Source organism: Ambystoma mexicanum, chromosome 3p (genome assembly GCF_040938575.1).
Source record: "Ambystoma mexicanum isolate Mex_15411 chromosome 3p, UKY_AmexF1_1, whole genome shotgun sequence".
Lineage (NCBI taxonomy): Eukaryota > Metazoa > Chordata > Amphibia > Caudata > Ambystomatidae > Ambystoma > Ambystoma mexicanum.
The window spans coordinates 1,205,299,704-1,205,323,803 of NC_090925.1; the positions used below are offsets into that span (position 1 = coordinate 1,205,299,704).

The 24,100-nt window shown below is 45.9% G+C and overlaps 1 protein-coding gene across 6 annotated transcripts in view; it reads left to right on the top strand.

The window, feature by feature from the left end:
- HNRNPAB (heterogeneous nuclear ribonucleoprotein A/B) overlaps window positions 1-24,100 on the top strand; it is a 142,589-nt gene that overhangs the window by 66,938 nt on the left and 51,551 nt on the right. For 3 of the 6 annotated variants that reach the window (XR_011304535.1, XR_011304531.1, XR_011304529.1), the window contains exon 10: window positions 3,469-3,600. The gene's annotated coding sequence lies outside the window, so the exon portion shown is untranslated. Of the gene's footprint in view, window positions 1-3,468; window positions 3,601-4,299; window positions 6,043-16,534; window positions 16,678-24,100 lie in introns of those variants that run through there. The other 3 variants (XR_011304530.1, XR_011304532.1, XR_011304533.1) reach the window with 3 other exon arrangements.

Sequence of the window (24,100 nt, forward strand, 5' to 3'; positions counted from 1 at the left end):
TAACTGGTGCGGGGCCGAGTAATGTGAATATTGCCTCACGCCAGGGTGTCTCGTCCTCCACACATCTGCCAGGCCAAGGTCTACCAACAGCGCCTGCAGTACCCTAGCCGCCGGGCTGGGCCTGTCCACCCTGTCGTCTGACCTGTCCTCCTTGGGGTCTAGTACACAATTAAAGTCCCCTCCCCAAATCACAGGCCCCCCCATCCCCTCGCCCAGTCTAGTGGTCAGTGTCCTGAAATATGTCGCCGTGTCACGGTTGGGGGCATAGGTATTTATAACGCACACTACTTTATTTTCCACAAGCCCCCTTACCATGACCAGCCTCCCATCAGCCTCCACAACCTCCCCAAGTAGCTTAAACGGGACATGTGGTGCAACCCAAATCAGCACACCTCTAGCATAGGCAGAATATGTGGATCCAACTACAGTCCCTCTCCACTTTCTCCCCACCAGTTCCAACTTATCCCGTGTCAGATGTGTCTCCTGTAACAGGGCGATATCTATCCTTTGTCTTTTTAGGTACAACATGACCTTGTTACGCTTAAGATAGCTGTTAAGACCTCTAACGTTCCACGTTAGTATCCTAAGGTCCCCCATGACGCATCCGTAGCTCCCATCCCTCTCCCAGGACCACTCGCCTCCCCCCTACCGCAAGGGCCCCCATCACCAGTTTCTCTCCCAGGCTCATATAAAAACTGACCCACCCCACCCCCCTAACCCCCTTAACCCAACCAACTGCCCAGCTCCATCCCTGGATCTCAGGCATCCCTGTGTTCGGTTCTCTCTGGAACCCAAGTAGAGAACCCGACAGGGTGTCACCCCACACACAGTGACTAAACTAAACTCAAACTGGGGTACAAGGACCAGCCCTCGGAGGCTCCCCTCCCGCACTTCCTTATCCGCGCACACGGACCATGTTTCAAAGTCCTAACGCATACACTACCAAACAGAGTCATCCCGACTATATTCCAGTCCCAATGTTCATAGCCCAACCGGGCCCGCAGCATCACTTATCTCTTCCCGTTCCATCCGCCGTCCGCTCATCTGGCTCCTGAGGACAGTTTTGTGCATCGAGCCATTCCATGGCCTCTTCCGGAGTGTCAAAGAACAGCATCTTAGTCTTGAAGAAAACCTTCAATCTGGCCGGGTAAAGCAGCATATACTTGTACCCTGCTGCCCGCAATCGCCTCTTGACCGCCCCAAAGTTCATGCGACTGCGCTGCACTTGCAAGGTGTAATCGGGGTAAGCAGTAATGGTCGCCTCTCCTCGCCGTATGGTGCCCCCCTTACGAAAGTGCTCAAGGATCCTTTCCCGATCCCGATAATTGAGGATCTTGGCGATCACAGGCCTAGGTGGGTTCCCCGGCGGTGGTCTTCTACTCAAGGCCCTGTGCGCCCTCTCCACCGCAAACCCCTGCGACAGGGCTCCCCCAGTGATCTCCTGCAGCAGCAAGTTCTCAAACTCCGTGGGATTCCGGCCTTCAGCCCCCTCCGGCAGGCCCACGATGCGAACGTTGTTTCTCCGGGCACGTCCTTCCGCCTCTTCAGCCCTACTTTCCAAGTTGCCCACCCGCTGCACCAGGGCATGGATATCGCGTTTATGTGCAGTGCAGTCCGCTACAGTAGGGCTCATCTCCTTTTCCAAAGTTTCCGTGCGCTCAGCCAGGGCTCGCACATCCTGCCTCAGGAGGTTCACGTCCTCCTGCACCGCTCCAACCTGTAGTTCCAACGCGGTTTTCAATTCAACCACAGCAAGTTGAAGCCTGGTCTCCCACGTCGCCTTCAGATCCGCGATCGCAGCGAGAACCTCCTGGTTCGCACCACCGGCGGCCATCTCCTTGGTCTGAGCCTTATCCTTGCTCCTGGCACCCTCCAGGCCAGGCGACGTCTTGGCGTATTCGTCGAGCGTGGGCTGTTTATTCTTCGCCCTCAGAGGCTTGTTCGACATGTCTCCAGTCAGGAGCGTCCCTCCGGTCGCGCCCCGGTCCCAACCAGGGAGGCACGGTGCCCATACACCACGACTCTGTTGAGAGTCTCAGCTCGCCCAGCAGTCTCAGGCACCGCTGTTATCCGGCGCTCCCCCCAGGTGGGCAGGGTCGCGCTGCCCCCTTCGTACCGCTGAGAGGGCGCTCGTATGTTGTGGTCCCGATCTACCGCTCCTTTGTCCCCTCGTCAAGCGGCGGCGGCCATTTTGTCATCCGCCGAGGTTTGGCCGCCAGTGCTTCATTCGGCTCTTAAGTGTCCGTGCGCACTACGGACCCATATAAAAATGTGTCCTCGCGTGCAGCCGGACTTCATGTACACAGTCTTCCAATTTTCGCCAAATCACAGCGGTCCTTGCGCGGTATCAGTCGGATTATGTACGGATCAGCGGGAGCTCCCGTACAAGCACGTCCTTTCACATGGCTACCAAGCCACGCCCCCCCTCTCTAGTGATTTGTTATACATAAGTTTTATTAATGATTTGGTGGATCCAAGTATGTTTTTCCTCCCTTCCTCTTATGAATAGTTAACCAAACTGGGAGAAGATATTTCAAATAACTTTTGCATTATAACATCATAATTAATAGGTAATGGTCACTGCCACAAGTATCCCCTTATTATACATTGTCAGCAAGCCCAAACGTTTTCCTGTGAGAAAATGTAGAAATAAACTTGTTTACCACACTTAAGAGGCCCAGGGTGCAGAGGCCTATTGGGAAATCTCCAGAGCTCTCTATAGGCCAGTCCACCCTAGAGTAACCCAGCACATTTTATAGCAATTCCTTGTAAATGGCTATCTCAGTTATGAAGTGGTGGGTGGAGGCTTGACACTTTTTCCAAAACTGAGGGGAAAGCTGAAGTGCGTTTTATTAATTACATTCCCACTCCATTTTAGAAATTACAAAATTGCACAAGAGACCTTTTGCACTCAAATGCACATGTTTTGAGCCCCTTCCGTCAGTGTAATTTGTGATTTCGAGTTTTTTAAAAAAAGTTTATACCCACCAACTAGTTTTTGCATTTTGTCTAGACTGTTTAACACAACTTTTCCCTGATGGCTCCTCATCAAATCCTTCAAATCCTGTGTATGCTGTTGATGCGCCCAAGCCTCTTATGATTGGTGTGCCTCAGTGGTACCCTAATGGATTGTGACTGAAAATCCTGTTTAATTTTTGTGGAGTCTTTACTTGGAGCTGCTGTATAAAATACATTGCTGTGCCCTGCAGCCTGTGTTTTGCAAGAGTGAGTGGGAGACTGATGTTATCGTCATGGCTAAAGCTTGTTGTGGAGTGAGGCTTGCAGAGCCCAGACCAGATCTAGCCAGAAAACGTGAATGGTGCCTGGATTCCTTTGAGGAACCCAGGAATGGTTTGAATGTGAGGACCGTCAGTGATTGGGTTTTTTCAAAAAAGTTGGTAAGAATGCAACCCTCTGATTTGGAGCAGATTTGGTACTCACTTCTCAAAATTCATATTTAACCCAAAGGTCTGCACCCATACCTTGCCTATGAACAGAAGCTCAAGCTGGGGACAAGTCCCATAACAGGGCGCAGCTGACCCAAGATGAATCGTTGGGAAGCTCTGCTGGCCTGCATCCTTCCAAGACAGTCATTTTGAGGTGAGTGAGAGCATTTGTGCACACGCACTTGCCTACCTGAGACTAGAGAGGCCTGGCATGGTGCTCTCTATCCTTGAACCAGTGGGAGCAGCCAAGTCCCCAGCTCTACAGAACCTCTCCTTTTGAGATGCACAGCTGTGACTAGTTTGTCTAGTTTCAGGGGTCAGACAGCCCATAGATAATTTGCTGTCAACAACCTGTAATTATGTATTGGGTACCATTTCGTCTTTGTTTTAGATTTATTTGTGCGACTCTTACCTATTAAGGTTTATTTCTATTTAAAGTTTTTCCCGTTCAAATTTAGGGGGAATGGTTAAATGCTCTCTGGTGATACATTGCAAGTTGATATAGTCCTAAAAAGGTAGGCTCCTGACACAATGTGCCCCTTGATGGCAATCCTATAGTCGTTTTTATACACATGCATGCTTTTGTTGTACTAAATGTTTGTATAAGAGGATTTTTTGATTATATTCAATATTTTATATTCTGGATTGTAGCTTTTTGGTCTTATTTTCAAATGTTTATTTTCATATGGAGCATAATCCTGAGGGCGGCATAAGATTGCACTAGAATTGTAACATTTGATGCTTTTGACTTTATAATTTAAAAAAAATGTTCATTCTTTTAATCGATCAACTGTTGATGCTTCCCCAGATCATGTGTGGGGTTTTACCTTATATTTCATGCCTGTGTTTTTAGTTTCTCAAGCACCTTTGTGGCCTACTCTAGCATCAGACTGCCATTGAAGATTGTCTGAAACTGCTACATAGACTGCCAGACAACACTACAAAGTCTTTCGTGGAAGAAACTTGCTGCACCAGTATGATAACTTTTAACAGCTGGAAATAGTTTAAAAATCTTCCTGAACTGCTGAAGTAGTGTTTGACTGATCCCTGTCCAGCTACTGTATTGTGTGCTGCATTCATCCGAGCACTGCCTGGCCATATTGTGTGGACTCTTATCAAAGAACCAGATGAACAGTAGTTATTAATAGGGATTTATATTGTGCTTGATGCCAGACTCTGCCAGCGTCTAAATGCTGCACTTGGGTTCAAACTCATGTTACACAGCATCTTCTTGTTCCTGAGGCCAGCATGTGGACTCCAAGGTATCCTCCCGCTCTAATATAAACAACATTGTGAGTTTAACCAAATGTCATTAATTCTGTTAAGAGCAAGGCATAAAATAAGCGGTGTCGCATAGCAATTTGTTATGCAATTCTGTAGGTTTGCTAATCAAATTGACACTTGTGTAGCAAAGTTAGCTATTTAAGTTACCCTGTTCAATAAAAGCACTGCTCACCCTGAATTTCTTCTCTAGCTCGCAAGGCTCTCACCGCCCTCTTCTCTGTTCACTACAAGTTCAAAGAGGCTAATGGAGAGAGAGTACAATAGTAATCATCATCATCATCTCCTTCACTCTTAAGTACTAAACGCCTGTGTGGGAGTGCAAGGCAAGATTTCTTTTGCAAACTATTGAAAACTAGAAGCAATCTGGATGATAATTTTATCAAGCTAACTTTATCCTCTTGGGCAAAGATATATTCTCTTTGTCAAAAACCAGTATGTCACTTTATTCAAAACAGTCGTTGAATTCCATTCTTAAGAATGTAAATTGTTGCATAATGCAGAACTACAGTATTGCTTCTGTAAAACACTGCATTGTCTCCATGGTTCACAGTAAAGTTTATGTCCGTGTATCTAAATCTCATAGTGTCAACTAGATTTTCTTTTGTTGGAGAAAACGTATCATATTGAGGAGTGAACACTTTTGAAAATGTACATGATCACACGACCAACTGCTTTTAATGGCAAATCTAGTTCTGTGACATGACCTCCTGGTTGCATTTATCTGTGAAACATGCATCTGAACATTGTGATGTCCAAGAGCTGGCCAAACTGTTTTCAGAGCCTTTTTATGAAATCTATTTATTTGTGCCCATTCATGTAGCTAACCTTTTACATTTTACAGACACACAGCCAGAGCTTGCAAACTCCACTCGCCCACTTGCATAGTCCAGTAGATTTTATGAAGGGCAAGTACCATTTGTAGGGGAGGTTTGAAACATTAACTTTTTGCAGTAAATGTCAATGAAGTTTCACTGTGCATAGCTGGCTTCTTGGTGATAGCAGTGTGGGTTTGTGGCGACATGCACAATTTTACAGCAAGCACACTTACATTTTTTGTCACCAGTTGACCTGGGTCGAGTGCTTTTCTTTTAGGTCGAGTAGGAAAGCTAAATTTCTATACTAAATGTTGTGCCATAGCTGCTTGACCACAGCTATCCTATGTGTTTTGGGGCATTCACACAGGGGGAGAACCTGCTTAGCTTGGTGAGGGAGTGCTCAGTTACTGTGCACATTTCCTGGAGAGGTAAGCACTTTTTCAATGAATAATAGGTAATGTATTGTTGATTTGGAAAATAAAGAACGTCTTTTGGGCTATTTTTAGTACTTAAATGTGAATGAATTTGGCATCTGGTACATTTGAATATAGTAAAAAGGGAAATTGCTCTTTGGATTTAAAAATCTGTCTACAAGAAGGAAAGTTGCAGACAAACATTTCGTAAAGTAACGGAGGCAAACACTATACTTCATGGTACAGATTGGGATGTCATAAAGTTAGTAATATTATAGGGAAAATAGTCAGTCAAATGGAAATTGCATCCTTGCTGAAGATTATAAAAAGGAAGGTAATCAAGCAGTTAACTGTTTTGTGATAATGAAAGGGGTTGCTAACAAAGGCAGTGCAGGAAAAAGCCAAGTGCTATTTTGAAACCCTGAGTAAGGAGCAAAGATAATTCAAGCAGTTCTATTTGTAATCAAGTAGAGGTCACATAGCAAATTTGGGTATAAGAAAATATTGGAATGTTTAAATTATTTCTGGGAAATTTTATTGTGTTAAACCTATAACGTTAAGGGAAAGGAACTCACCAAGTCACTTAGCAAGACAAAGTAGTGTAAAATAACATGGTTAAAGGGTGAAAGAACAAATATATTGTAACACACTACATGATGTATGCATTTAAAAATCTTTATTTGAAGCACAAAAAAGGAAAATTAATGTAACAGAAAACATGAGTCCTAAAAATTCCAAGATTAAATATAATATTTGGGGGTACAATGGAAAATGGAATATCAAGAGTAAGAATTATCTAGCATAACATTTATGGGAATTGAGATTGTGACAAAAAGAGGCTTGCATTATCTTCAGTCTTTAAGTAACAACATTACGTCTGAAGTACATTTTTTGTGAACAACATTCTTAAGGTTTTGACAATGTTAATGTTGCAAATTGGCTAGTGTAACATTATGGCCAAAGTAAATCATGTTTAGTTCTTGACTTTTGTTCAGGCTTCTGAGCACTATTTATGACTTATGAGTAAGTGATCATATAACATCATGTATATAATTATCTATATCCATTGGTGGTGTGTCCATATTTTACATGATGTATCCCAAAGACTACGGTCATCTTAAATGCAATTATAACATCCTGGATCATTTGACCACTTATAATGAATTGAGGAACAAATCATGTGAGTAAATACTTCATGTGGCAGAACCCAATGGAAACTACTTATGCCCAAAAATAGTTTGGTGCCATTAGCCCCAATACTGAATTTCAACAACAAAAAATGCGATTTATGTCAAATAATTTCTTTGCACTAATAACTCAGCCCAATAAAATTGTAGGTATTTACGAGTACTGCTCTGTAAAGAGTCATATTTGGAAAGCGCTAGCTAATTGAATAGATAAAAAGATGGCTGAAAGGTTTCAAGATTTATAGTACTTTCACAGTCTCTAGTTGTGGTCACACGTTTATACAAAAGACACTAAAAATTACAGGTCTTTCACAGACCGATGTCAGCACCACTCGGCAATTGCAGCATACCACCAAAATATTTCTTATGGCAAGTCCCTTTGTATTAGGGTACAAGCAAAGGTGAGCACAAATAAGGAGCATGTAGAGTGCATAAATCCAGGACATACCATAGCACCAATTATTTTTTTTGCCAAATTGTCATATAGTAGTAACATGAGAAACTGAAAAGCTGATCTTACAAGTAACGACTAGCCTTAACAGTCCATTAACAACATGGCATTTGAAGATAAATAAAATCGAATAGGTGTCGCCAATTTCAAAATTTAATTGCACCAAATTATCGGAAATTAGCAGTTTCATTGTGTGATCCGAGGACCACTTTGTCTTTCATGCAATCGTGCATTAGATGCACTTTGAACCAAAACTATGAGGATAGCTGTTTGTGCCAATTCCTCGCAATAAAAAAAAGGCTCTGAAGAAGTGCAGACAGTGGACTAGAGTTTATCCATCGTGTGAAGTAGGTGTGGCCTTGAGGTTTAAGAATTAGTGTAGTATTTAGTCACGATGTATATTGTGGATATGTACTTCGAATTAGTTTCTTGCATTGCTATAGAAGTTTAACAACTTAACAAAATTGAATCAACGTATAATGTAACCTTGGGATCTGAATGACCCCATGGATAACAACTCTAATCAGAAACGGGTTGATTGTAATTCAGTGTTAGAGTTTTCTATTTTTTTCTATTGTCTAGTGCAATAAATAACTACATTAGTCTCACTCAGGATCAGTTGCAATTGGTTCTTGAACACATAATGGACTTTATGCTTCTTGAGAACAAATGGCAGCATTCATAAATGACATAGATTAACTGTAGTGCTCATGCACTACAGTTAATCTATATGTCATTTATGAATCTAGGCTTCATTTTCAACTTACTCTCCTTCTCTAGCCACAGCTCAGACCTGTCCAAAAGGTCCCACTACCAGGCTCACTGTTTGCAGAGGCACGTGTAATTTGGGTATTTTGTAGTGTTTGTTTCCAAATGTGCTTCCTTGCCAGTGATTTGGATAGGTCTCCCATTTGGAATTGGGTATGTCATTTCGGGGTGTTGGGACATTAAAGACCTCATTCAGTGCTCTGGTCAACTGAAGCACCCTGCACTTGTGAATCTGAGAGCCATCATGGCATCCTGAGCGTTCTGCTCTTCCTCGTACCATTCTTCGTCCGAGGTGCTCAACATGTTTATGGGCATTCTTTCTTCTAGCCATGAAGCTTGCATCTGTTTTCGGAAGGAGGAAGCCTGATCCTTTTTCTGTAGTTGACTAAATAGCATCAGGTGTACTGGCTTTTCAAAGGGTTTCAGAATACGATTGGGTGTCATTGGAGCCACGTTGGTGCTGCACTAGGGTTACAGCATGGGTGACGTTACGATTGTCAGTTGGCTCATATCTAAGACTACACATTAGCACAGTAAGTTGCAGGGTACCCCACATGGTGTGTGGTTTACAGAAGCTCTAGATAGCACATGCCGATGGGTGGGGAGGTTGCACTGTTAAAAAAATGCCCTGTAAACAGCCACAACAGGTAATTGTTAATCTGTAAATTGCTTATACACAAGTAAAAGTGCTTCAAAGCAGCAGGAAGGGAACATGCTTTGGTCTTGATTTTGAAATCTTACAACAATAACTAGTATACTAGACAAGGCATTTCTAAAGTGGGAGAGAAGGGGAAACAAAATAGGTTGGTCTATGCGCCTTGGCATTAGTCTGGACAACCAACCAAGCTAGGGATGGGAAACAAACCTGCTAGGCCAAGTATGTTCAATGTCGGGCAAGTGTGCAGATGGAGTGCGAGGGAGGGGGAACAAGTGTGCCCAGTCCAGCAGGGGCCTGGGTTAAGTGCGGAGTGGTTGTCACTCATGGAATGTATTTAGTGCTGTCGTGCAAAGCAGAGTGCAGAGGCCTGGGAGAGCCTTGGACCAGTGTGGCTCTGGCGGTGCACCGGGCTACCAGTCAGGGAACTGAGCCGGTTGGGAAGAGAAGAGGGAGGGGGAAGGATGTTGGCAGGGAAGAGGAAGGTCTTGAGTTTCTGGAACTTAAGGTGGTCTGTCTGAAGATGTGGCCGGATATTCCCCAAATACTCACTCCCAGAGTGTTGGAGACAGAGTGGAGGTCTCTAGAATGAGCGTTGTCGATAGTATGGGTCCCGGGTGGCTTTGTGGACTATGCTGAGGGACTTGAGCTTGATCCTTGCAGCCATGGGAGCCAGTGCAGGGATTTCAGTGCTGGATAGATGTGGTCCCTGGGGTTGAGGCCAATGTTAATTCTTGTGTTTCTGTTCTGGATAAGTGGAAGAGGTCTGAGTAGCAGTAGGAGGACGTAGAAAGGCTTTTACACAGTAGTCCTGTCTGGAGAGAACCAGGCCTCTGCAGACAGTGAGCCTGGTAGTGGGACCTTTTGGACAGGTCTGAGCTGTGGCTAGAGAAGGAGAGTAAGTTGAAAATGAAGCCCAGATTTTTTTCAGAAGATTTACCCACAATGAACTGGCAACAGCTTTAGGGACTCAACAAGACTGACAAGCAACTTTGCCAACCGGCAGCTAGAACAACATGGGTTAAAATTCCCCAAGATATATGACCATGCCTTGATAAAGACCCTTCTGGCTTGAAACACGTGTCTGCCGACCACCTTCTTTTACTATATGTCCACATTCTGGACAATAAAAAACAACTGTGAAGACACAGCAGCCTGCGTGAGATCCTTTTTACTTACAAGGGTCAAATATAACATAACTTACTGCAAGGTACCAGGACTTTTTTGTACGAAATTCCCTCAAAGGGGCATTGGGTTTGCCCCTTCCTCCCTGTGACCTTGCAAAGAAACACCAGAGAAAGAACTACGACCACATAGAGCTCAGCGCAGGAGTGTTCAAATTGTAGAACCCATTCCCTACTATCAGATTTTTTTTTTTCCTCCCTAGTGGGTAAAGGTGCATGGCCATGGGTGGCTGGCCAGAGTGAAAGTGGGAGCCAGGGTCCCAATGAGGGCGATCTGTTAAATCATTGGCAGCACACCAGGACTGAGTTGTGTACACAGCGAGGAGAAAGAGGCAGAGGGTATCCTGAAAGCCGTCATCCGCAGAACACACAGTTGGAGGTGAAAGTGGAGATCTTGTGGGCCAAGATTGACTAAAGCTAGTGGGAGGGAGAACACAGGAGGGTTGGCAAGGGACAGTGTTTTTTGGGTTCGAAAGTAGATTACCAACTCCTTTGGAAATTAATCTTTAAGAGCTTCAAAAGATAAAGGGGTCAGTGGTTGTATCTGGTTTACAACAAGGTTCTGGAATCTTGACCCAATAAGCAATTGTCAACTCTAAATCTTGTTCTTCTGTTTTTCACTTGAATTATAACTAAGCTCTCCCCTTTCCATGTAGTCTCCTATCCCGTCCTGCAGGATTTTAATGTTAAAAGTGAAAAGTCATTAAATCTGTAGCGCTTTTGCCACGTGGTGCTTACGATTCAGCAGGGGCATGCTTGGTACTAACATATGGTGATACAGAGGTCAAATTAGGAATTGTTGACCAGGAGCAAAAAAGCAACTCCTGGGTATCGGGCATCACCTATTGAGTAGGAGTTTCCTCTGAGGAACCAGGACCTAGTGCATAGTGTGCAGCAAGTCTATGCAAACCAATGTTTCTATTAAATATTATGGAATCTACTTTCGAACTCAAAAAAACGCTGTCCATTTTTTTTAATGCTCATTACACAACCCTCAGTTTACATGGTTTTATGTTTGTATGGCACAGCTTGCACAGGGAGTCAGTTAGCTGTTGGTTTCAGGCTAGCCAGGTGCTAAATAGTTCCGAGCTCTTGGCACTTTTGAACCCTGTTCATGACTAGTTTTAGTAGATTCCTCTTGTCTGTTTTTTTACGTGGCTCCAATTGCACTTTTAACAAGGCAGATCCTTTGGAATAGCTTGAATTGCATTTCACAACACTGCAAATGCAACATAGGCTCAAACCATGTCTTAAATAGTGCCCCTGCCACCCTCTCCAAAAAACAGCAACACCTAGTACATCCAGGAATCTACCCCATATCTTCTGATAATCCATTAACATTTCGTCCATCCACATATTCACTTCTGGAGACTCTCGGTTTCTATCCTCTTACTTTTTGCCACTAAGGCACTCTATAATAGCCTTTTTTGGTGGCAAGTGCAGTTCATTCACTGAATGGTTTATTTCATTAAGACTGGGTGGGTTTCGATGAGGGCCCCACACACCAAGTGCCAAAGACTAGTATGATCACCCATTTTACATAGACTTTGTTCAGAAATTTGGTGTTGTAATATGTACAAATTAACTGGATTGTGTGGGGGAAGGGTGCATCATTACCCATGGACATGAAAGGTAGGGCATTGACTTGTAAAACCAACGGCAAGTGCAGAATGTTTTGGAGATTTGGAATGGAGGACATACCCTGTTTATGGTGGTTGAGCAGTTATACTGGGAATGTGGCAAACCGATTTATCCCCTAAATAAGCATTGCCCCACATTAGTATATTCGAAAATCCAGTAATAAGTTTGTAAAAGCTAAGTTATACCATGCGCTGTTGCTGTTTGCATGGTCTCACATTGCTCTGTTAGATCCGAGGTTGAGTTAGTAGTGAGGGGGCAATTTGGGTTAATGTTTTTTTTTCAGTTGGGAGCAAGCACCACCCTGAGATCTGTACAGATTGTTTCTAGATGGCTGAGCATAGACCTTTGCACCCAGGGTGGGCTCGTGCTTGGGTTAGGAGGCACTGGCTGGGGCCGTTGTATGTAATTTGGTAGATGGATTTGATCATGGTTGGAAGGTTTAATTTGCCATTTGTTGGTGACTTAGTTGGTTTGTGTCGCTGACTGTAGATGTAGAATTTGGTGATGGGCAAAGCCGCAGAAGGCAGAACTAGTGCTAGCAAAGCATGAAAAAGGCCCCGTCCTTGCTCCCTATAATGATCCTTCGAGGCCATGTAAGTGAAGAAATACTTGTTGGCTCTAGTCATGGATATCCCATGTTTGTAACCTGTACCATGCCTCACGCCTTTACCCCTGCCTTTGAGGCCCCCATTTGTGCCTCAACTGTTGCCCTTTTGTTGTGATCTCCCCCACAAATACACTCCAGGACTCCTCTCACAATCTCCAAAGGGCCAAGAGGGTGGTAAAAAGATAGAAGTTACTGGTACCGTAAACACCCACAGCTGCGACAATTCTGGCTTACATGCACCACCTTCAATTTCTTATCGTGATGGCATTATACCAAACTAACTTGCACTAGCACTTGAGTGCGTTGGACAGCTTTATCCAGACCCAGCCCAACCCACACTCCAAAAAGCTGGCCTGTAACCATATGTCGAGTGTATTGCTTTCCTGCTTATCTTCCCATCTTTGTACAACAGCTTCTCATGGACTCAGTCGTGGCTTGCAATTTCTATTGTATGCTGTTATCAAAGTGTATATGATTATTTTGCACAAGTAATTTCATTGCATCTCTTGGTTCGTGAGAGCGGATTAAAATTGTCATTGAGGGCTAGACAAACTGGCATTACCCCCGGCCCATACGTATTTATTGTGCCTATGCAGCAAATGGTGTTTCAAGGCTCCACAAGACAAGTGGGGTGAGGTGGGGGCAGGTATGACGACTAACACAAAACGGTCCCACTAGGCCTTGTCATTCCGATTGTGTAGGGTGCAGGTCAGAGTGCTATGCGAAGATGGGAAGGCAAGAGTGGAGATCACGCAAGTGCTGGGGCTGGATGAGTACTATGAAGAGGCCAGGTGGTCAAGTGCAAGGCCATCCTCTGGATCAGCTCAGTAAGGTGTAGGTCCTGGTAGGCTAGTACAGGGGGAGTGATGCTGGTATTAATTAGCCAATTAAAGACGTATAAAAATAACTTCAACCCCAAATTAATTGTAACCATCTAATGTCGGTGCCTTGCTTTTGGGCCATACTTTTCCTGGACCATTATCAACATTGAAGAAATTAGTCAAATTTGATTAGTTAATTTGGTTAAAACATCTTTGCAATTGGTGACATTTCATTAACCCTGACCATTGTAGCTAAACCTATTTCACCTAGAGAAGTGCAGCTTAACATCAGAGGTTACTTTTTTTTGTCCAGATTTACAAAAAAAATACAGCTACCGAACCCCACAGAGCTTAAACCTCTTGCCAGAATGTTAAATCTAAAGAGCGAACATTGGGAACGCCAGTATGTGTTTAGGAATTTCATTAGATATCTGAATAATTCTTCTGTTTCATAGTAAAATTAAAAATGTGTGAAGTTTATACAATAGGACTTTCTCATGTCCTACACCAATCTAATAGCCGTTAGGTTTGAGAGTTAAGCTGTCAGATTGGAACGATCTGTTCCTGTATTAAATTGCAATCGTTTTTACAAGGGGCAAAGGGACCCCTTGTATCTAACAACATTTTAAAATCCTCATATACGGTCTCCTTTCCCAAATTGATATTTGTATACATTTGTAATGTCTTTCAATTATACCATTCTGTTAGTGACTTGTGCCAGTCTAATGACACTGATTGGAATACTTATTGTCATCGAAAGAATTCCTTTCTAGATCAAATCTTTAATCCTCTCTAGATCTTCTTTCAGATGGTTTACCTCTAGACCATATATCGGGCTGGAATCACTTTACTCTTGTGGATGGTTGAGGGACTACATGGAGAATCTGGCATTCATCCTTTTCATTGCTTTTCCTTCTCTTCACACCGTGATTAAACTGGGCTGTGAGAGCATTGCTTTAGTTTTATGCGAGTTATTTTCATTGGCGAAGGCTTCAAAAGCAGCTATTAAGGCTTTACGGCACAAATTGGGCATGTGATCCATTAGGATAATATTGTCAGCATATGCAAGCCAACACAATTTAGGAGCTACAACCTTGAGTAGGGATGCTGCCAACATGCATCCCTGTCTCACCTTTGGAAGTTGGTATGTCTCTTGTAATAGCCCCCTGCATACATAGCCAATCTCAGACGTATCCCTATGTAATTTCATTAAAATCTCCAATCGCTCCAGTAGATTTTTGCAAATGCATAATGTTTATGGAACTATACTATGCCTTGGACCTGTCAATGCAGGCAAAGGTCGGGGGTTCTCTTTGGGAAATGCTATATGAATAAAAAGATCCATCAAACATCCTTTCTAAGAGCCTTTTTGGCATTTTCAACTGCAATTCAGCAAATACTTCCTTAAAAGGCCAATTTCGGTGCATCCCTTGTGCATACATCACCTTTCTGCCTGTCCAGGACCACCCAGTCAATGCTCTACCTGTTTGCTCTCTGGCAATGTTTCTAGAAAAGGCTTCCAGGCAATTTGGGTTTACTTAACCACTTAAATCTATTATTTGGATGCCTTCCCTGTCTATCCTTACCTTTGACTGTCAGTCCTCCTCGCCACCAATGTTAATGACTTCCACGTGAGCTCATGTACTTAGTTTCTTAAGCCTGCCCTACACTGCCATGTTACGCTCTCGCAGACATTTGGGCAATCTACTATATGCTATGGTGGGGTGTGCTGTTGAATTGGAAGCAGCACTTGATTTGTGGTCTTTTCCTTTCTGGTTTGTTCTACTCCAAGCTCATCTGATGGCTCTAAACCTATCTTCCTCCCCCACCCCCCCCCCCCCCAACCTTTCCTTTACCGGGGGCTTGTCTGGTTTAAAGTACTTTTATGCACTGAATTGTTTGTCTAAAGAGGGTTTTTCTTTTTGCATAATTTGCCCTCACTACTCCCTCCCGGCAGTGCAACAGTAATTTGCCTCCACTACTCCCTCCCGGCAGTGCAATAGTAATTGGTTATGTATTTTACAGTGTTTTCTAAGTTGCATGCAGATGCAAGGCTTCTCAGTGCAAATGGCATATCCCATGTTATCTTGCGTGCCAAAGGGATGATGCTCATGTTTGCATCGGTGTATTTTCCTCCCATGCATGCTTTATATGCAGCCAACTCTGGCAGTTGGTCGGTGCTCCTGGCTGCCTGTCACCACGGTGACATTTTCCTGTAGACTGGGCCATATTCAGCATTCAAGTAATGTTGAAGCTCTCCCGCCAATGTTTTCACTTTGTTTAGGGTTCTCCAAGGGACATTAAAAATGGCATAGGAGGATATGTTCTGAATCATGGTTTCCTCCTGGTACTGTACTGTACTGTGCCATGTGCCTGAGTACTTTAGGAGCCTGGTAGCAAGTGTTAGGTGAGATGTTGCCTACCAATTTCCTGCTTGGACTTGGAACTAGTTTACTTGGCTGTCCTGCCCTACCTACTTGCCTTCCTTATTCGCAGTGCACTTACCCATGCTCTACTGCTTGCTCTGCCCAACACTTCTTTGTATGTGCGGCTGTGCTGTTGCAACCACTCCCCTAATTGGAGTCGTTGATGAGACCGGACCAGTGGGTCTGGGACTGTATTGAGTTCACATACATTTTACAGGCTGGATAGGTCTCCCTTTACTTTTGAAGTTGCATACTGTCATTAAATTACCACCTATTGATTAAAGAGTGATAGGAGTGCAGTAACCCACTTGGACACCACCTGTCATTTACTTTTCTTCGGTAATTAACCATTGTTATGCCTGTAGGGTGTCCTGTGACCTATAGCTCACCAATACTCTTCACCCACTTCTCTTGAGATTAGGGGATTCCCACATACCTAATTAACACCCTTGCTTCACATACCCCACAGTGTGCCAGTAAAGGTGCACTTAAGTGACTGGCACTGATCTTCCCCTTCGCATGAACGTAACTAATGCTTTTCTTATTTTGCCCTGGGAGGCTTTGAAACTCCCCTGGTTACAGGGTGGATCGAGCTCTCGCCTTCTTCCTCAAAATGTGTTTTTCTCATCACGCTCTAATTGGTAGTATATCGATCCAAAATGATGCAACGTGCCCTACCCATTTCTAAGCACCTCTGCCGGGAACTTTTTCATTACGGCTTAATCCATCTAATGGCAAGGTCCTTCACTATCTCGCACATCCCCTGCTGTCCTGTGCTATCGCAAATCCTCATCCATTTGGTCATTTAACTGTCGGTCATGTTGTCACTTTGATAGTTACTCTATTCCAGCTTGCCTGGAGAAACACCATGCTGCCACCTACTGCCAGACCCTTTCCACCAATAAATCGTCAGCATGACATCACACCAGGAACTGCGGCTATGTTCATCCCAGGCAACATCTTCCCCATTATTCATCAGGTAAATGGGAAAGCTGCATTCTGGACCCACAAAAAGGATGGGGTGGTGGGAGTGTAGGGGATCACTGTTCTCCAGCATGGGGTCTGGCATGGATTCACATCGTCAGGCTGGGAATCCTCGGTAAAGAAAAAACCAGTATCAGTTTCGTTTCTGATCTGTCTTTCGTAGTAATAACCAATCACTGGTCTCTGCGTCATACTGACCACAGCCAATGACTGCCCTCTACCTAAGCACCGCCTCTGGCAGCCATCTTCAGATTTTTACCGCACGTTCATGTGTTGGGATCCTCGTGCTATTGTTCTCGAGCGTTAGTGCTATTTTTTTTCACGTTTTTTCTCAAAACTTCGTTTTTTCGGTCAAAAAGAGCCTCAAGCTCCACCGATTCTCCATCCGATCAACGGGGACCCGTGTCGGATTCGTCTGCGCCCCTCAAGGGTGAAGATTTCGTCGAGCTACGCTTTTGGAGGACTCCAGAAGTTTCTCAGGCCCGGTCATGGCCCAGGAGAAGGGAAGCTCGACGCCCGGAAAGCTGTTCAGGGTCTGCCCTGGATGCCAGCTGCAGAACGTCTTCAAGGAGGACGAACACTCTTTTTGTCTTTACTGCCTGTGTTCTTCCCGTCGCCTTCGTCGCCGGCTGAGAGGACTTTGCACTCGCTGGATGTGGCTAGAGCGCTGAAGTTCTACGTGGACCGCACTAAGTGTTTTCGGAAGACGTCACAACTCTTTGTGAACTTTGGACCTGTCAATCAGGGGAAGGCTCTCTCGAAGGCTTCCATTTCCAGATGGCTCTCCGGCTGTATCATGTACTGTCATCGGTTGGCAAACCGACCTCTGCCTGGCCGTCCGAGAGCCCATTCCACCAGAGCGATCGCAGCTACCACAGCGTTCCTTTCTGGTGTGCCCCTGCTGGACATATGCAGGGCTGCTACGTGGAGGTCGACGCACACCTTCACGAAATTCTACTGCGTCGACCGGGATTCCAGGGAGGAGTCCAGGGTCGGCCAAGCAGTGCTGCGCAACCTGTTCGCCTGAGGTGAGCCTGGTGAGGAGGTAAGATGCTTAATGTTGAGTTTGATGTAATGCTTAATGTTGAGCCTTTGCCACCTCCCGTGGTTGTGCATGTGTGTACTGCTATGTATTCTTTATTCATGAGCATGTGAATCCATGCCAGACCCCATGCTGGAGAAGGAACAAGTTACTTACCTGTAACTGTTGTTCTCCAGCATGGGTCTGGCATGGATTCACATGCGAACCCTCCCGCCTACCCCTCTGCGGCTCTTCACTTGGTCATACTGCCACTTCACGTGCTTCCAAATCTGAAGATGGCTGCCAGAGGCGGTGCTTAGGTAGAGGGCAGTCATTGGCTGTGGTCAGTATGACGCAGAGACCAGTGATTGGTTATTACTACGAAAGACAGATCAGAAACGAAACTGATACTGGTTTTTTCTTTACCGAGGATTCCCAGCCTGACGACGGGGAATATTCATGAGCATGTGAATCCATGCCAGACCCATGCTGGAGAACAACAGTTACAGGTAAGTAACTTGTTCCTTACGCCTTGCTGTTTGTGTGTTTATCTCTTGACTTGACAGTGATTACGTTAAAATGTTATACTTGAGTAATGCTACGGACAACTAAAAATACTCCCATCTGTGGAACTGGTGTCCGCATTATTTAATTTCTCCTACATTTCATCTTAATCCCTACAAACGCGTCTCACCTGTTAGTACCCCGGTGTGCCTTTTAATTGCCTGTCATTTTCTGCGTTCTTGTCACAAGCACACAAGAACAATGAGGTAACCCACCAAAATAAATTCAAAGAGTCTGCAAGTGGCTACAACATGAAAGGAAACTGAAATTAAGACCTTAATACATTGGGCGAAGAAACCATTAAAATAATTTCTTCCTTAATTTAATGAATGTAAAAAACCTTTTGAGCAGTCTGACCACTGGTAACATATATATATTTCTGAGGCTTGTGGAATCTGCTTAGATCACATGCTGTGCATAGGCCGACATATAGTGGAAGCTGCGGAGTATTACAGTTTGTTTTTCGAAACTCATGGGCGTCAACACAGGGCGTGCCAGTAATACTATCCCTAGTGTGACGTCCACTGTACCCAAGATCCCTCACGCGTCTAGGATCCTCAGATTGTTTTTTTCCGCCATACTGGTCGGAAGCATTTTGCGGAGTCCCCTGGCCTTAGCCATACTTTTGCTAAAATATTAATTTATTTACATCCTTCCCCATCCAAACGTCGAACTTCGACACTCGACGCCGGCTGGAGAAGAAATCGACCGTCGGCTGCTGCACGACGGATTTGGGCCTCGGCCCTGCAAGTAGGGAGAGTGGGGGGTTGTACATACTCTACACTCTTGGTATATAGGTACACCTTATACATTTCCTACACTTAACAGCCCACTGCCTCAAGGTGCGTATGGAGGGTACCCCTTTTCAATTCTGCCCCAAGTGCAATCCCAAATACCCTTGGGTCGACAGGCACGCCACGTGCAATCTCTGCTTGCCGAGGGACCACCCCGAAGCGAACTGCAGAGCGTGTAGTAGGTTTAAACCTAAGACACTTAAGGACCGTTCGACGAAGCGTTGGGCCCACCATGCCAGGCAAGCGGCCATGGCAGCGGAGGGCGCCTTCAGCGACGCCGTACTTTCGGACGGCGAGGGCATTACGGCGTCGAAAGACAGCCGAGCGCAAGTCCCCGACCTCGGAAGGTCGTCCGGCAGGGCGGCTATGGGGAAGACCCCCGGCGACACAAGTGCTTCACACACCACACACACTAAACACACAAAGTCCAACCGAGACTCGACGACGTCGAGTTCTCGGAAAGAGGCACAAACAGAACGGTCCGATTCGGTGTCCTCTGGGCGTTCTCGATCGAGATCGCCGCATGACTCCAGGCAATCATCCACTCTTGCTAAGAGTGCCTCGCTCCCTAGGCTAACAGAAGTTCGATCGTCGGAGGACGAAGACGACTTCCGCCCCCAGGCTGCGCTACAGGAGTCGGAGCCCGCAGACAAAATCAGCGAGGCCCCACGCTCGAAGGACAGGGACCCTACCCCCGATCCTCGACGCCAGGCGTCAAAAACCTCCGGAGCCACAAAAGGACAGGGAAAACATTTTTCCACTCACGGGGAGGGGGGGAAACAGCAGAAGAAGCAGCCTTTGCACTCTTCCACACCTGTGAAACACACCACTCCCCCTAAACAGACAGACAGGACCAGGTCTGCTGATATGTCTAAATCCAGCAAATCTACTCAAGATAAATCCCCGAGAATTGCTGAGAGAGTCATTCCCAGTTCCAAAAAATGGTCCAGTGAAGACATAGATAGGGTCATGTCAAGGATGTCTTCTTTGGCTGATTTTTACGATAAAAATCCAGACCATTTCCTTTCGTATGATCCACAAGGGGCGACACCCTCAGGCTCTAATGATCCTATCCCCCCGAGTAAGAAGCCCCGGTTTGAAACACCGATGTGGTCTACAGTCCCCTTCGAGGTACAACCATACTCAAGACCATACTCACTGTATCAAGGAGAGGCTTCCTTTGGTGAGGACCAAGAATTTGGCATGGTAGAAGAGCAAACCGGGACGGGATACTATGGGGATGATGACCAAGAAGAGGAAGAGGAAGACCCTGAAACCTACAGAGTTGATTCCCCAGTAGAAAACGAAACCCCAGTTACCGACTCCCCTGTCGATAACCAACCCCTCCTAAACGAGGTTCTCGCACGTGCAGCAGAACACTTCCATATTGACACCCACGGTGTCCAGGAGGAGAGGGACTTAGCAGAGGAGTTAGTGGGAGAAAGGAGGCCTGTTGCCCAGACCATCCCGATCCTTAAGTCCATTCAGCGAAGAATAGACCCGTCCCTGGTGAACCCGAATCTTACCAGAGCAGTCAATCCCAGGGTTGAAAAACTTTTCAGGGCAGCCCAGTCTGACCCTCTCTATATAAGAGGACATCTGAAGCCAGACTCCCTAGTTGTCAGTAACACTCGTAATAAAGCTGAACACCCTTGTCATCGTCCGAAGCTCCTTCCGACAAGGAGAGTAAAAAACTATATGGTTTCGGCAGGAAAGTAGCCTCAACGTCCGCCTATCAAGCAAGGATTGCAAACTCCACCACCCTGTTGGCCAGCTACAACTGCGATCAGTGGGAAGAAGTCGCGGCACTCAGCCTCTGCTCCTGAACCTTTAAAGGGCCAGTTAGCTCGGATTTACGCAGAGGGTAGAGCCGTGTCTGGTTGCATTTTGAAAGCAACCTTTGACGCCGCGGACAATGCAGGCAGATTGATAGCAGAAGGCACTGTTATCAAGAGACATGCGTGGTTACGGCAGTCTGGTTTTAAGGCAGAAACCCAGGCATCATTGTTGGACAAACCGGTGGAAGCCGATCTGTTGTTTGGTAAGGCGGTCGAAGACGCACTGAAGAATGCCAAGGACGAATACGAGACACTCAAGTCCCTTGGCCAGTTAACCAATAAACCCCCTAACCAGAGAGGGAATAGTCATTTTCGTCGCCCACGCGGCCAAAATTCCCAGAGAGGATCTAACTATTCCCAGGGGCAGGGTACACAGTGGAACAACAGCCAACAGTCTACCCAGGGTTACGGCAGGGGTAATAGGAGAGGTCGTGGTAAAGGCAGAGGCAGCCCCAGCAAGGGAGGTGGCACGCCTCCACCAAAGCAGTGATGCTCAGTTCAGGGTCCCTTCTCACGCAACCCCAGTAGGGGGACGCATTTCCAACTTCACCCAGGCTTGGGAAGGGATCACATCAGACAGATGGGTGCTGTCAACAGTATCCACAGGGTACTGTATAGAACTACTGCAGCGTCCCCGGAACCATCCTCCACGACAAAGAGTTCACTCTTTAGAACATCAGAAGATTCTCCTCGAGGAGATCGCCATTCTGCTAGAAAAGGACGCGATAGAACTCGTCCCGAGACACCAGGTAAACAAGGGTATTTATTCAACTTACTTCCTTGTGCCAAACAAAGATTTGACAATGCGCCCAGTATTGGATTTACGGCCTGCCAACAAGTATGTCAAGCCCCAAAAGTTTTGTATGACTACGCTACAAGAGGTAATCCCCCTCCTAAAAAAGGGGGATTACATGGCAACCTTGGATATGAAAGATGCTTATTTTCATATTTCCATGTTCCCAGCGCACAGAAGGTACTTGCGCTTCAAGGTGGACAGTCGACACTACCAATTCAAGGTACTGCCCTTCGGGATAGCTTCAGCACCAAGGGTATTCACCAAGGTACTGGCGGTGGCGGCTGCACCCCTACGCAGGGAGGCAATCCCGGTGTACCTTTATCTGGACGACTGGCTCATAACGGGGGAAACCCCAGTAATTTGCAGGACAAACATTCAAAGGACTATCCACCTCCTCCACGAGTTAGGCTTCTCAATCAACGAGAAAAAGTCAAGCCTGGTGCCAAGCACCTCCAAACAGTTCCTAGGAGCAATCCTAGATACTCAAGAGGGGTTGACCTTTCCTTCAGAGGAAAGAATTCGGAATATACTACTGCAAATTCCACATTATCAGTCCGGTCGCCAAATAACGGTACGCAAAGCAATGCGTTTACTGGGCATGATGGCGTCATGTATTTACCTGGTCCCCCACGCGCGCCTGCGCATGCGTCCCATGCAGGAATGGTTGGCGAAACAGTGGTCTCAGGCAAGTGGTCAGTGGGACGATCTAGTGGTTGTTTCGCCAACACTAGTACAAAGCTTTCACTGGTGGACAAGAGAGAATCTCGCACAGGGGAAACCCTTTTACGATCCCAAAGTACAGGCAGTAGTCACTACGGATGCATGTCTGACGGGGTGGGGAGCTCACCATCTCCACCACACAGCTCAGGGTCTCTGGTCTCCCTTAGTGGCCAAGAACCACATAAACCTGCTAGAGCTTCTGGCAGTATTCAGAGCGCTTCAAGCGTTCGAGCCCCACCTACTAAACCTGTCAGTGCAAATCCGGACGGACAGCACAACAGCCATGTTCTACCTGAACAAGCAAGGAGGGACTCGTTCGCCAAATCTGTCCAAGCTTGCCCAGAAAATCTGGATATGGGCACTCAGACGGAACATCTTCCTGTCATCACAACATGTTCCAGGGGAGCTCAATTCCCTAGCGGATGTTCTGAGCAGAGACTCCCTCCCAGAGGAACACTAATGGGTTCTACACAGAGAGGTCGTAGAAAATATCTTCTCTCAGTGGGGTTTCCCCACTATAGACTTATTCGCCACAAGCGAAAACAGACAATGCCCAGGATTTGCATCCAGGTTCCCCCAACCAGACTCCCAGGGGAACGCCCTGTGGATGAACTGGTCAGGGATGTTTGCGTACGATTTTCCACCAACTCCTCTCATCAGGAAAGTGGTGAACAAGATGAACAGAGAATCGATGACGCTCGTCCTAGTTGCTCCCATGTGGGCAAGACAACCGTGGTTCCCACACCTACGCAAGATGGCGGTGTGCGAGCCCATCACACTTCCAGCCTGGTACAACCTACTGTCCCAGCACCAAGGTCAAACAGTGCACCAGCAACCCAACTCAATGAACCTGGCAGCATGGCTCCTGAGGTCATAGAGTTTGGACATCTCAATTTACCACAGAGGTGTATGGACATCCTAAAGGAATCTAGGAAACCAAACACAAGGCACTGTTACTTTGACAAGTGGAAGAGGTTCGTTATCTGGTGCCAGAGTAGACAGATAAACCTTGTTCAGTGCACTCCTTCAACTATTGTTACATACATGCTCCACCTGCTAGATGCAGGATTGGTTTTTAACTCACTGAAAGTACACCTGGCAGCCCTGTCGGCATACACCACTTCCCATAGCAAGGTCTCGTGGTGGAAAGGACCAGTAGTTAAAGCCTTCATGGAAGGAGTAAAGAGACTTCACCCTCCTATTTCAAACCCACCACCAGGGTGGGACCTTAATGTGTGCTAGCCAAGCTCATGGGACCCCCTTTCGAGCCCATGCATAAAAGCAGTCTCAAACACCTGACTTATAAAACGGCCTTCTTAGTAGCTATTACTTCTATAAGAAGGGTCAGTGAAATTCAGGCTCTGTCAGTGCAGGATCCCTTCTTACTGTCCATAAAGACAAACTGGTTTTACGCACACACCCTAGGTTCTCACCTAAGTTTATATCAAAATTCCATGTAAACCAGTCCATCGAGCTTCCGGCTTTCTTCCAGGACCCTCAAAGCTCGGCTGAGGTGAAACTACACACCCTAGATGTGCGTAGGGCGGTCCTCTACTATGTAAATAAAACAGACCGCTAAGAAAAACAGATCAACTGTTTGTCTCTGTAGCTACAGGCAGAGAGGGGGATCGTGTCTCTAAAGGTGCCATCTCGAAGTGGATTATTAACTGTATCCAGCTGTGTTA